This window comes from Palaemon carinicauda, chromosome 24 (assembly GCF_036898095.1).
Source record: "Palaemon carinicauda isolate YSFRI2023 chromosome 24, ASM3689809v2, whole genome shotgun sequence".
NCBI classification, from domain to species: Eukaryota; Metazoa; Arthropoda; class Malacostraca; order Decapoda; family Palaemonidae; genus Palaemon; species Palaemon carinicauda.
Genome location: NC_090748.1, coordinates 82,240,344 through 82,253,684, shown reverse-complemented (window position 1 = coordinate 82,253,684; position 13,341 = coordinate 82,240,344). Strand labels below are relative to the sequence as shown.

Here is a 13,341-nt window from a genome sequence, read left to right as displayed (position 1 = left end):
GCATCTGTGGTTCATCAATAAACACAAGATAGTTCTTTGGTATTTTTTTATTAATTCAATATTTTTTCTTCTTAAAAAAACGAAAATAGCATGTATTCATAGATTTTTTATCATATTCGATAATGACTTCAGGCGGAAATCCACAGGTTTTGAGTTATGGTGGGTTAACGACCGAGTAATGTTTTATTGAAATATGCAGGTTAAAATTGTTTTAGAAAAATTGTGTTACTAGAAAATAAAACCGCTATGATAAGTATTTAAGTACTTTTTTGGGCTCAAGCCATGGCGTCCTGATGGAAGGTTCCTGTTTGGTAGCTTCCTTGGGTATAAGACTACTAAGATATTCCCAGAGAATTTAACCACAGGTTATCACAGAATTCTAACTTCTGGAGCGAGTATCTCAAAGGTTTCCCTTTAAGACATCGTAATACAACAGGGGACACGCATGTCTGGTCGTGCCACATAGCTATCTCCACCCCGAACAGAGTTAACGCTTCGGTGTGTAAGGGCTGAGAATAGCTGGGAGCCGTTCCACAGCTAATCTCACTCGTGGCTACTACTGATACTCGAGACGTAAACAAACGGACGCCATTGCTCTAATGACGTCACGCGCGTCTTTATCCTTTGTTTAGTAGCTGCCCTACTTAGACGGATTTTCCCTTGTGTGAACTTTATCGCTTTGCATCTTCGCTATGTCGTTACCTTCAGCCTCGCCTTCTTCTGGAAAGTTGAGTACAAGGTTCCAGTATTGTTTAATTAAGCTCTGGCCGTAAAGTAAATATTATTTCGCGAAATAATTGATGTTTTGTGGCAGAGCTGTGCCTCTACCGGACCCGCCATTTTATGGCGTCGTTGTTGTTTTGCATGTCTTATTTAGTTAGCCACAACAACGCTTCCGGCATTATATACTAATCGAATACATTAGTTTATTTAGTCTTCATAGCTAGGAACTTTTATATCGTGTTTAGACGCTTTTTATCGGTCATCGATTGACCTCATACCAGTCGGCTACTATAGCCCCCAGGCCAGGAGCCTATATACAAGTGTTCATGCATGATTTATCAGTGATCCTAGACTAAGTTATGAAGATAGTGGCATTATTATTTTACAATACTTTTGACTAGTGATGCAAATGTTTTCGCCTTCAGGGACCATATAGGGGATAGGCTAGTCAGTGATTCTTTCTAGCCTAACCTAACCTTAGGACCCCTATATGCTTCCTTCATCCCCTGCCTTGGCACTCCCTCTATTTAGCCTTGATCCCTTTTCTGAGTAAAGGGATTTATTGTCTAATAGAGTATTATATCGCCTCTCAGTCCTCCCTAAAGGAATGAACCCCCTTTAGGATTGCGTCTGAGAGTGAGGTTAGGCTAGCCTACCTCTATGGCTAGGATAGTCTACGACTTTCCTGCGATAGCGATACGTCTTCTTCCTTGCCTAGTTCAGGACTTTTAGCCCTGATCTAGGCCGGGTTAGGAAGGTTTCTCTGTTCCATGCTGAAACTGTACTCTTGCACCGTTTTAGCCGATCAGCCTAATCTTAGGTTAGGGAGTGTCCTCCCTTCCCTTTGTGGCCGCTCTGGTACAGAAACCCTTCCTGGGAAGACCCCTCTCTTCTCCCTCCCCACCTATCTCTTGTATAGCCTAGCCTATGCTTAGGTTAGTTTATACTCATCTGTCCCCTGTCCTACAAATCCTCCTTAGGGTGGATGAGTAGGGCTACCCGAGCTTCCCTGTGCTGTCCGCTCTGGTACATATACCTTCATAGTGTCCTATAAGGTTAGTTACTAGTGTAGCTCTGCATAGGGGAGTCTCCCCCCCCCCCCTCTTGGGTGTTCCCTAGTCCTCCCTTGGGCTACCTGCTCCCGGTCCCTAGTGACCCCTGCTTATGGATGCTAGAGCCTGTCTCTATCATGGGTACACCCCCTCAGGGAGGGGGAGGGATGTCTGGAACCCTGACGGTACTTCCTGCATCCTTTCCCCCCTCCCCCTGTCTCTCTATCTATCCGGGTGCCGGTCTCTTGCCGCCTCTACTGCCGGCAATACCTGCCTCCCTCTTGGTGACTTCCCTACCCTTGCCGCCAGCCCCCCGTGTACCGAGGGACTGCCGGCTGCCGCCGGCTACTACCGGCAGCTCTCCTACTCCTATCTAATCGTCCGCTTGCCGGTCGATCTCCGGAGTGCCGGCATATACTGCCGGCAACCCGATACTACCTGTACCATCCTTACCCCAGTCACCAATCCGGCATCCTCCGGCTGCCGGAGCCGCCGCTCCCTGCCGGCGTGCCGCCATTGTGCCGGCGGCCGCCATCCTGGTATCTAACTGACTTTGAAAATTGTCTGTTCTAGTGCCAGAATCTATGCTGGAGCGAGCTCCGGCGTGCCGGCGGCTTGCCGGATGCCCCGGAGGCGTCAAGAATACTTGCACCCCCTCTCTGTAGCTATCATAAGACTAAGATAGCCCTACCTTGCAAATAGATAAGCTGCCTTGCTTCTAAGATCAGTACCTAGTACTGCTCTATTAGTGATCATGCTGTCTCTTTGCATTCTTCTATTTCCAGCATGCTATGTGCATCTTAGCGCGGCTGGTTGCCAGAAGCAGTTACCCTTAATGAGGCCTTCTGGCTCTTATCTGGGAACCGAATGAATTCGATCCCAACCTTGTCCTTGGCTTTCCATGGAGTTCCAATATAATGGGAATCCTAGGAAACTATATCCAATGATCTCGGTCATTTGGATTATCCCAGGACCAAGCCTATGGTAACCAGCCGGGCGAGATGCATGGAGCGTGTTCTCCTTTACTGTTTCATTCTCTATGCATCACACCTTCCTTAAGTTAAAATTAATGATTAATATTAACTTAATTTAAGAGCCATTCCTATGGCTCCCCCATACTCATTTTCTCTTTCTTCCACAGGAGGAGCAGATGAAGTGCGATTTCGCCTACTGTGCTGTGAAACGCTCGCAGTTTTACGGACATACGGCGTGCAGGACTCACGCCCCTTGCTCAGACAAGAAAGGGGATTGGAAGTTCTGGAATCCACTGGAATGTACGGTCTGCCAGGCCTACCTAGTTGAGGCCTTCCATAACCCTCCCTCAGCGGAGGTTAGAGACATTGCTCGTGAAAAACTGCGCAAGTGGGTGCGTGGTTTTCAGAGAAATGCTACTGGACCGTACCTGGCCACCGAAGAACTGAGGTCCCTGTTGTTCCCTAAGGCCTCCCCTGACTCAGTGGTTCCAAAGGAAGCAATCCCCACTGTCCAAATTACGGTGGAACCTGATGTGGTCATGGCTCAGTCCATGCACGAGTGTCGTTTGGATTCCGAGGATGATGAACAGATCTCTGACGTCTCGGAAGACACGGAGAAGACGCTTATGGCTCAAGGAGCCGAAGAGGACGAAGACAAGGTGGAATACACCGAGTCGGAGATTGGAGCTACTCCCTCGTCCATCCCTCCGCCTACTCCTACACCGACGGAAATGTCCCTTCCGTCTACCTCCTCGACCCCGGATCCTTCCTCTTCTACCCAAGAACTGATCCGACTGATTAGAGCTGTCATGGACGACAGACTGAAGGAGAACCAGGAGTCCATCAGGTCTATGATTGGATCCAGAGACACGAAGAAGATCTCGGTCAAGGATCTCCCAGCTTGCTCTCATGCCAACCCGTGGAGGTATGCAGAGCATATGGTTATTGCGACCGGCAGGATCTTTGTTAGCGACAAGATCGGCACGGTCCCGTTGGAAGATGTAGAGTTCTTCCCAAGCTTCGAGGCCTACCCGGACTGTTACGTCCGACTTCGTTCCGAACCTGCCTCGAAGGAGGAGACCGAACCTAAAGAAGAGATAGTGTTCGATCTCGCAAAGGCCCAGGCTATGCTAGCCTCCGCAATTAAGAGCAGGGGCTTTACCTGCTCTAAGCTTCCTGCCTTGAGCAAGAAGCATCCTACATATGTCGCACCTGACACTGCGATTCTTCCATTTTTGGAAAAGGCCTTAGCTGCATGCCTTAAAGCGGCGGAAGAAGGAAAACCCTGCCCTGCACTGGAGGAGTGCAGACCCTTCTCCATCGTGACACCCCCTGACACTAGACAATGGAAAGATGTCCAACATACTTTCGTCGTGGGTAGGCTCGATCCTGACGTCGCCGGACGTCAGTTTAATGAAGACCTCCCTAAGCTCAATGATCACCTCCTTCGCCGGGAACAAGACACGAAGGAGAGGCTTGCGGCATCTCTTTCTCATCAAGTCCAACTTGAAGTTATGGCCTGTGACACAGCAGTACCTGATCACTACATGGTACTGGCCAAATCCCACTTACTCACGGTAATGAAGGACTTGTACCATTTCATAAAGGCTCGTAGAGCCTGTCGTGAATTCGTGTTTGTCGGTGCCACCGTGAAACACGAACCCCGGAGGCTGATTTCCTCCAACATCTGGGGAAAGCACCTGTTTCCTTCTGACCTTGTCAAGGAAATAACTGACAGAGCCGCCACGGAGAATAGGAACCTTCTCCACAAGTGGGGCATGTCCAGAAAAAGGAAAACCTCTCAGGACGATGGACCTCAGCCTAAGAGGAAACCTCAGAAGCCGAAACCCCAGCAACGTCAACAACGACGTCAGTTTCCGGGACCCGCTACCTCCCAAGTGGTTGCCCAACCACAACAGACCTTTCAATTGGTCCCCCAACCGGTGTTGTCACAGTCACCGGTCTTCACCCCTGCCTTTGAGCAGCCATCCACTACCTTTCATGCCAGAGGTAGAGGCTCGTCCAGGGGTGCAAGCAGAGACGCCTCTCGTCGTCCCTCCAGAGGTAGAGGAGGAAAGGGAGCTAGCGGCCGAGGCAACAAGTCCTCGGGACACCAGAAGCAATGAAGTGCTTCCGGTGGGAGGAAGACTCCGCCAATTCCAGGATCGTTGGACCTTCGATCCTTGGGCACACAGCATCATCAAGAACGGTCTAGGCTGGAGTTGGGTGCAACCACCCCCAATCTTCCAGCGGTTCTTTCAACAATCAACCCCCATTCTGGAAGAATATGTTCTAGACCTCTTGAACAAGAAGGTGATAAGGAAGGTAAAGTCCACCAGGTTCCAAGGGAGACTGTTTTGCGTTCCCAAGAAGGACTCAGACAAGCTCAGAGTCATTCTGGACTTATCCCCCCTCAACAAGTTCATAGAGAACAACAAATTCAAGATGCTGACGCTTCAACAAATAAGGACCCTTCTGCCTCAAGGTTCCTACACGGTCTCTATAGACCTGGCGGATGCCTATTGGCACATTCCAATGAACCATCACGCTTCCTCCTACCTAGGATTTCGACTCCAAAGAAAAAGCTACGCCTTCCGGGCCATGCCATTCGGCCTCAATGTGGCCCCTCGGATCTTCACAAAGCTGGCGGATGCCATAGTACAACAGCTCCGCCTAAGAAACGTCCAGGTGATGGCCTACCTCGACGACTGGCTAGTCTGGGCTCCATCGCCCGAAGAGTGTACAAAGTCTTGCGACGAAGTTACCCAGTACCTAGAACACCTGGGATTCAAGATCAACGAGAAGAAATCTCGCCTCTCTCCGGCTCAGAAGTTTCAGTGGCTGGGAATCCACTGGAATCTTCAGTCACACCGCCTTTCCATCCCCCAGAAGAAAAGGAAGGAAATAGCAGGGTCTGTCAAGCGACTACTGAAATCCAAACGCATTTCAAGACGACAGCAGGAACGAGTTCTAGGCTCTCTACAATTCGCCTCAGTGACAAACCCAGTGCTTCGTGCACAGCTAAAGGATGCCGCGGGAGTCTGGAGACGATCGGCATCCATCGCTCGAAGAGACCTCAAGAGACGGCTTCCAAACAGACTTCGACGCCTCCTAAAGCCGTGGTCGGAAGCAATGGCCCTAAAAAGGTCCATTCCTCTCCAACACCCTCCTCCATCACTCAACATCCACACGGATGCCTCACTGGAGGGCTGGGGAGGTCACTCCCACCTGAAACAAGCTCAAGGGACCTGGTCTCCACTATTCAAGACGTTCCACATAAACATCTTGGAGGCCATGGCGGTCCTTCTTACTCTGAAGAAGCTATCCCCGCCGCCCTCGATCCACATCCGTCTAACCCTAGACAACTCGGTGGTAGTTCGTTGTCTCAATCGCCAGGGCTCAAGATCGCCCCAGATAAATCAGGTGCTTCTCCCAATCTTCCGTCTGGCGGAGAAGAAGAAGTGGCACCTGTCTGCAGTTCACCTACAAGGATTCCGCAACGTGACAGCGGATGCTCTATCTCGGACAAACCCGATAGAGTCGGAATGGTCTCTAGACGCAAGATCATTCTCCTTCATCTCTCATCAAGTCCCAGAACTTCAGATAGATCTCTTTGCAACGAGCGACAACAATCAACTTCCTCTGTACGTAGCCCCGTACGAGGACCCCCAAGCAGAAGCGGTGGACGCCATGTCACTGGACTGGAACAGATGGTCGAAGATATACCTGTTCCCTCCCACCAACCTTCTGTTGAAAGTCCTCTCCAAACTGAGAACCTTCAAAGGGACAGCGGCCCTAGTGGCTCCCAAGTGGCCCCGGAGCAACTGGTACCCCCTGGTCCTGGAGCTGCAGCCCAAGCTGATCCCTCTCCCGGGCCCAGTTCTCTCTCAACAAGTACAGAAGTCGACTGTCTTCGCTTCATCATCGAAAATCAAGGACCTTCATCTCATGATTTTCTCTCCCTTGCCGCAAAGAAGAGGTTTGGGATCTCGAAGAAAAGTCTAGACTTCCTAGAGGAATACAAGACCGAATCCACGAGACGGCAATACGAATCATCCTGGAGGAAATGGGTCTCCTTTGTTAAAGCAAAAAATCCTAAAGAAATCACCATTGATTTCTGTATGTCCTTCTTCATTCACCTTCATGGACAAGGATTAGCAGCCAATACGATTTCAACCTGCAAATCGGCTTTGACTAGACCAATTCTATATGCTTTCCAAATTGATCTGTCCAACGACATCTTTAACAAACTGCCGAAAGCATGTGCTCGCCTACGCCCAGCACCCCCTCCGAAACCGATCTCCTGGTCACTAGACAAGGTGCTCCATTTCGCCTCCAACTTGGACAATGATTCATGCCCCCTCAAGGATCTGACTCAGAAAGTTATATTTTTATTTGCTCTCGCCTCGGGAGCTCGAGTCAGCGAAATAGTGGCATTATCAAGAGAAGAGGGACACATCCTGTTTGCTGATTCAGGAGAAGTGACCCTCTCCCCTGATCCGACGTTTCTCGCCAAAAATGAATTACCCACCAAAAGATGGGGCCCTTGGAGAATATGCCCCCTGAAGGAGGATGTCTCTCTATGTCCAGTAGAGAGTCTCAAGGTCTATCTTCGCAGAACTTCAAACTTTGGTGGAGGCCAACTCTTCAAAGGAGAAACATCGGGCAGCGACCTGTCACTGAAACAATTAAGAGCGAAAATCACCTACTTCATTCGCAGAGCGGATCCGAACAGTACACCCGCTGGTCATGATCCTAGAAAAGTGGCATCTTCTCTGAACTTCTTTCAGAGCATGGACTTCGAGAGCCTTAAGAACTTTACGGGCTGGAAGTCCTCGCGAGTTTTCTTTAAACATTATGCGAAACAAGTGCACGAAATCAAACATTTTGTGGTAGCCGCAGGTAGTGTTATGAAACCTGCACCTAACTCTGCGTAGAACAGTGAGTTACTTGGGACTCTAACTCTTCGGGTGCCTATGTTGACCCTCGAGTGATTCATAGTGATGTCTAAAAACACTTAGTGCTTTTATAACTGTTCTTATCCCAGGTGAAATGTCATAGTGTCACACAAGTGCCGCATGCCTTGAGCATGATGTGTTGTTTAAAGACTTGCGTTCCTCGAGAACGAGTACCTACTAATCCTGAAATTCCCTTTCAGATTCAAGAGCAAGCCTTTATTTCTATGTACATTATTATTACTGTAAATGAACTTTACTTTTGCTGTAAATTATTTAATTTCTGCATTGTGAAATAAAATTTCTATTTTATTACTTATGCGTCTCTTTCAGCTCCTACTTACTATGAAATACATACTGTCATAGTTTTATTTATTCCTCCTTTCTTATGGTCATGAAGAATTTAAGATGTCTATTCCTAAATTATATTCACCTTGTCTCAGTAAGGTTCCTACACGAATACTTACTTCTGATAATCAGGAGATGAACTCTACACACAGTGCCCAACCACCACTGGCCTACTTCAGAATGTTCCTATACAAATATCAAACATTCTGCTTCATCTCTAAGCTCTTAAAAGTTCTTCTGTCAAGATGAATAGCCCTTCAATACCACTTTGACGTCGGCATAGCCCATGGGAACTTCCTACCAATGGGGGGCAGGATACTTCGTTCCTATGGTTCTTACCTAAGATTACTTTGCTGTTTTGTCAATGCCTAGGCACTTAACTCTGGGGGAAAATCTACCACGATACATTGATTCTCTGGTACTCTTCCATCAGGACGCCATGGCTTGAGCCCAAAAAACGGATTTTGAGCGAAGCGAAAAATCTATTTTTGGGTGAGATAGCCATGGCGTCCTGATGGACCCTCCCTACTACTTCGTTCAGTTTGTTCCCACCCTACACAATTGTATCATGGTGATGGGCAGCAACTGGCGCCAGGATAAAGACGCGCGTGACGTCATTAGAGCAATGGCGTCCGTTTGTTTACGTCTCGAGTATCAGTAGTAGCCACGAGTGAGATTAGCTGTGGAACGGCTCCCAGCTATTCTCAGCCCTTACACACCGAAGCGTTAACTCTGTTCGGGGTGGAGATAGCTATGTGGCACGACCAGACATGCGTGTCCCCTGTTGTATTACGATGTCTTAAAGGGAAACCTTTGAGATACTCGCTCCAGAAGTTAGAATTCTGTGATAACCTGTGGTTAAATTCTCTGGGAATATCTTAGTAGTCTTATACCCAAGGAAGCTACCAAACAGGAACCTTCCATCAGGACGCCATGGCTATCTCACCCAAAAATAGATTTTTCGCTTCGCTCAAAATCCGTTTTCTGGCGCCACTCCACAACAATGACAAATTCAATGTACTTGACAAGGTTTGTCAAATATATTCAATACTTATTTTGAGAATCATACGGCGTAGTCATTGTTAATAGTAGAATTATTGTTATAACTCAGTAAACAAAATTTTTTTTATTAAGTATCTTGAAAGATACATATCTCAATTCCTTCTAATATCAAGTGGGAGCTGGTTATAAAATTTTGAGGCCACATATTTGATAACTTAAATCAGTTTAAAACTCGACCATCCTCCTTTGATAACTTAATGAGCTATTGTACATAGTGAAGTGTAACTTAAACATTATTCTAACTTTAATAGGCAGCTATAGTAGCTCTTTATTTTGCGTTGGTATCCGTGTGGTTTCGGCAGACTTCAGAAAGGACTCGAAAGCTTGAGTATAGCTTACATATGACACGATTGCTATAGCTCTCTATGGGGGTCATATACTTTCATTAGCATTTTATAAAAGGCCGCAAGAGTAGCATTATACCTATTTTGATTCATTAAAGTTATTAAAGACATTTTTAGAACCTTGATATTGCCTTGAATAAGCGCACACTCCACAGATTCATTTACGGCATCGGTATTCTTGAAACAGCTCATCTTTACCTCCACTTATTGTCTGTTGTCTATTGAAAGTTATAGGTGAGGTGCCACTTTTCACGAACATTATGGTTTGTCAATTACTCGACGTGATTATTTTCTAATAAAGTTAACCAAATGTAGCAAGTAATAAAACGAGCACGCGCTCTTTGTTTATAAACCTTCATTAGGATCTTGCCTCCTATCCAGTGAATGGTTTACAATGGTCTGTAGGTGGGGAGTAGAATAGTACTTTTTGAGAAATCGTAGACAATATATATCGTTATTTATGCATATGATTATATTTCATATAGACATACGAACATGTTCAAATTTAGAGTTTACGAAAATGGACCAATGCCTCAATTAAGTAAGAAAGAAGCCTCTTATCATGTTAGGTGTGAGATCATAAGACGAGAGGAACAAATTTTATTGAAGTAGAACTTGGATTTACAATATTCGCAATATGATTATCCTGGAACTTCACCTGCAAGACATTAGAGGGGGAAAATGAACCCATAAGATTATAGGGACCCTCCCTATACATTAACCAGTCGAAATTTTTTTCATCGATAACTTGAATTTATTTGAATAAAGAAAATTTTTGTGGTAGCCTATTGGAAACGTCTTTTCCTGGCGATCTTCTCGACTGGGATTCGAGACCCAGTCGAGCTCTATAGTTACCATCCTTGTGAGCTGAGGATGTGGGGTTTTGTGAAGCTTCTAGGTATACCTGTTGAGGCATATGCAGTCATTGCCTGGTTCTCCCTGGTCCTACCTTGGGTGGAGATGGTACTTAGTCGCTGATCTTACGTATGTAAGCCACTGTCCCTTGCCGTTCACGAGTAACCTTTAATTGTTATTCCGTAACTACGTTAATTACATCTAGCGAGGAATAGATTTATTCACGCACCGGTGCATCTTATACACTGCATTACTTAGGACTACTTTACAGCCTCCCACTTTTTAATCTCAAACTTCACTTTGGTTCATTTCCCCTCTCTTCTATCTTTCTGTCCTATCATTTGACTTAAACTGCAGGTCATGTAAAGCATTCGTCAATCTGCAAAATCAGGCTGTTAAAAATTATTTCCCAATAAACCCGATTGTCAGTTTGATCATTCTGATATGGTGTGAGTTATATGTCGTTGGTCTTTTCGTATTTAACTTTAAAAGTTGTAAAATCTCCTATCCGAATGGTAGAGTACTTGTTGCACAAAAAGAAGTACGGGGGAAGTTATGAATTGAGTAATTTGGTTGTTTAGTTAGGAAATCATCAACAGGTGTTACACAAATGAGTTACTGGTATCTTTCTAAAAATATATGGCTGTTAATTGTGCCCCTCTGTTGGCTTTTACAATATATATATATATATATATATATATATATATATATATATATATTCTATGATTTATTTATTTGTGTGTGTGTGTTACTTTTAATTCCAAACGAAACTGGAATTCCCTATAAGAAATGGATGAGTGCTGGCTATATTGGCCCTTTTCTCTGTATGATTAATGGACGCTGCAATATAATAACTTGCTTATTGATCGATTAAAAAGTGAAATCTATAGTATTTCGAAGTCTTACATTCACTGTTTATTTTTGGGAAACTGATTATGAGTTACTGCGTAGGCTATGTGTTGCTTACATATGTTTTTGCCTTTTTTTAACTTAATAATTAGCTGGCTTTTTTTTAACCAATTACAAGCTTCCAAAGAATTATGCATAAATTCCTAGATATTGTTGTACAACAGACATTTTCCACCATCCACTTCAGTTTCAGCACGACTCATCATCATCATCTCCTCCTACGCCTATAGGCGCAAAGGGCCTCGGTTAGATTTCGCCAGTCGTCTATATCTTGAGCTTTTAATTTAATACTTCTTCGTTCATCATCTCCTACTTCGCGCTTCATACTCCTCAGCTATGTAGGCCTGGGTCTTCCACCTCTGCTAGTGCCTTGTGGAGCCCAGCTGAACGTTTGGTGAACTAATCTCTCTTGGGGAGTGCGAAGAGCATGCCCAAACAACCTCCATCTATTCCTCATCATGATCTCATCCACATATAGCCCTCGAGCAATCTCTCTTATAGTTTCATTTCTAATCCTGTCATGCCATCGCATAGAGAGAGAGAGAGAGAGAGAGAGAGAGAGAGAGAGAGAGAGAGTAGAATCTATGTAATAATTTAGTGTAATTTAATCTATTTCGGTAATTGGTCATGTTAAAACGCTCTCTGTTTGGTGTATCGTATAGCTATTGTTGCTCATATGGAAGTAAAAATTATCCCCGAGATAATTACCCACGGGGATGGCGTGCGCAGCACATCCAAGTACAGGAATATGGCCAGTGTCTTGCAGAATAGAATATAAAAGAAAAAAAAACAGTAATGCTCATCCATAACATTATGAACTCTGATGAAAAAGAAACTAGTCACAGAGATAATTGAGGATCAGTGGAAGAACTCTTCTGGAAAGTTCTGGAGTAACAGCATTGAAGAAATTTGTTGTAGATATGGAATGGAAATTGAAGAAACAAGAAACTGGGGCAAAGGGACCCTGTAGAAAAAAAAATCAAGAAGAGAATTGTGGAAAAGAGAGAAAGAGAGAGGAAACTATTTAAGAAAAGAAAAAAGGGATGAACATTTTTTTTTAAGATTCGTAGAAGGAAATGACCCACAGCCTTATATCAGAGAAATGGGTCTGGATAAGGCAACCCTTGTAATGAAGGCAAGGTTGATGCTCAATCTAAAAGCAAATTTCAGGGAAAGATTCACAGATGATGTGTGTGACCTATGCAAAGATGAAGAAGATACTACAGAACATTTATTTTCTTGCCCAAAAATAGGATAGTCTATATAACAAGATATAAGCGTAGATATGATGCAAAATCCTTGCAGGGATCTGTTTGCATACATAAGTAGGGTAATGCATATGAAAGAAGAATTTAAAAAGTCCAAACTGGGCACAATAGGTTGCCAAAACTAATTATGGCAAGGTATTATCCAAACTCATTTCAACGTAGAATGAAATAAAAATTAAGATAGAGAATTTCATTTTTAAGTATGGTATAGGTAAATTAGGCTTAATTACAATAGTAAGTATTAGCTAAGAAGTTGTGCACCTATCTATAATACGATAGAGTGCCCCTAAACTTATTTTGCGGAGTGAGCAGTTAGGACGAAACTGAATTATTATTACGACCGTAGCGAGCCACGGCAGAGCGAAATCATTCAGCTCGAGTTAGACAGATGAACGCGATGTGAAGCGTAGATAATCATGATACTTTAATTTCCAGCCAATTACACGAACCATATCTTTTAACAACCGGTTATCTTGTGTTTATTGTGCATTTCTGACCATTATTATTGCTTCACACCCTTCTTGTTTTAGTTTTCCCCCCACCCAAAACCCCGATTTCTCACTGATCCCCATAAATGTTTTCGTAAGGGGTGATAGGAAAACTCGTGAACGGTTGTTTTGCCCCAATATTCATGGTGAAAATGGATAAAACACAAAATAACGAGTCGGAAAAATATATAGTTTATGTATTTAGCTACAAATTAAAGTATAATATATATATATATATATATATATATATATATATATATATATATATATATATATATATATATATATATATATATATACATATATATATATATATATATATATATAAATATATATATATATATATATATATATAATATCATC

The 13,341-nt window shown here is 44.2% G+C and overlaps 1 protein-coding gene across 1 annotated transcript in view; it reads left to right on the top strand.

The window, feature by feature from the left end:
• The window catches only part of Top3alpha (topoisomerase 3-alpha), a 238,872-nt gene that overhangs the window by 270 nt on the left and 225,261 nt on the right, over positions 1-13,341 (top strand). The gene's annotated exons all lie outside the window — the stretch shown is intronic.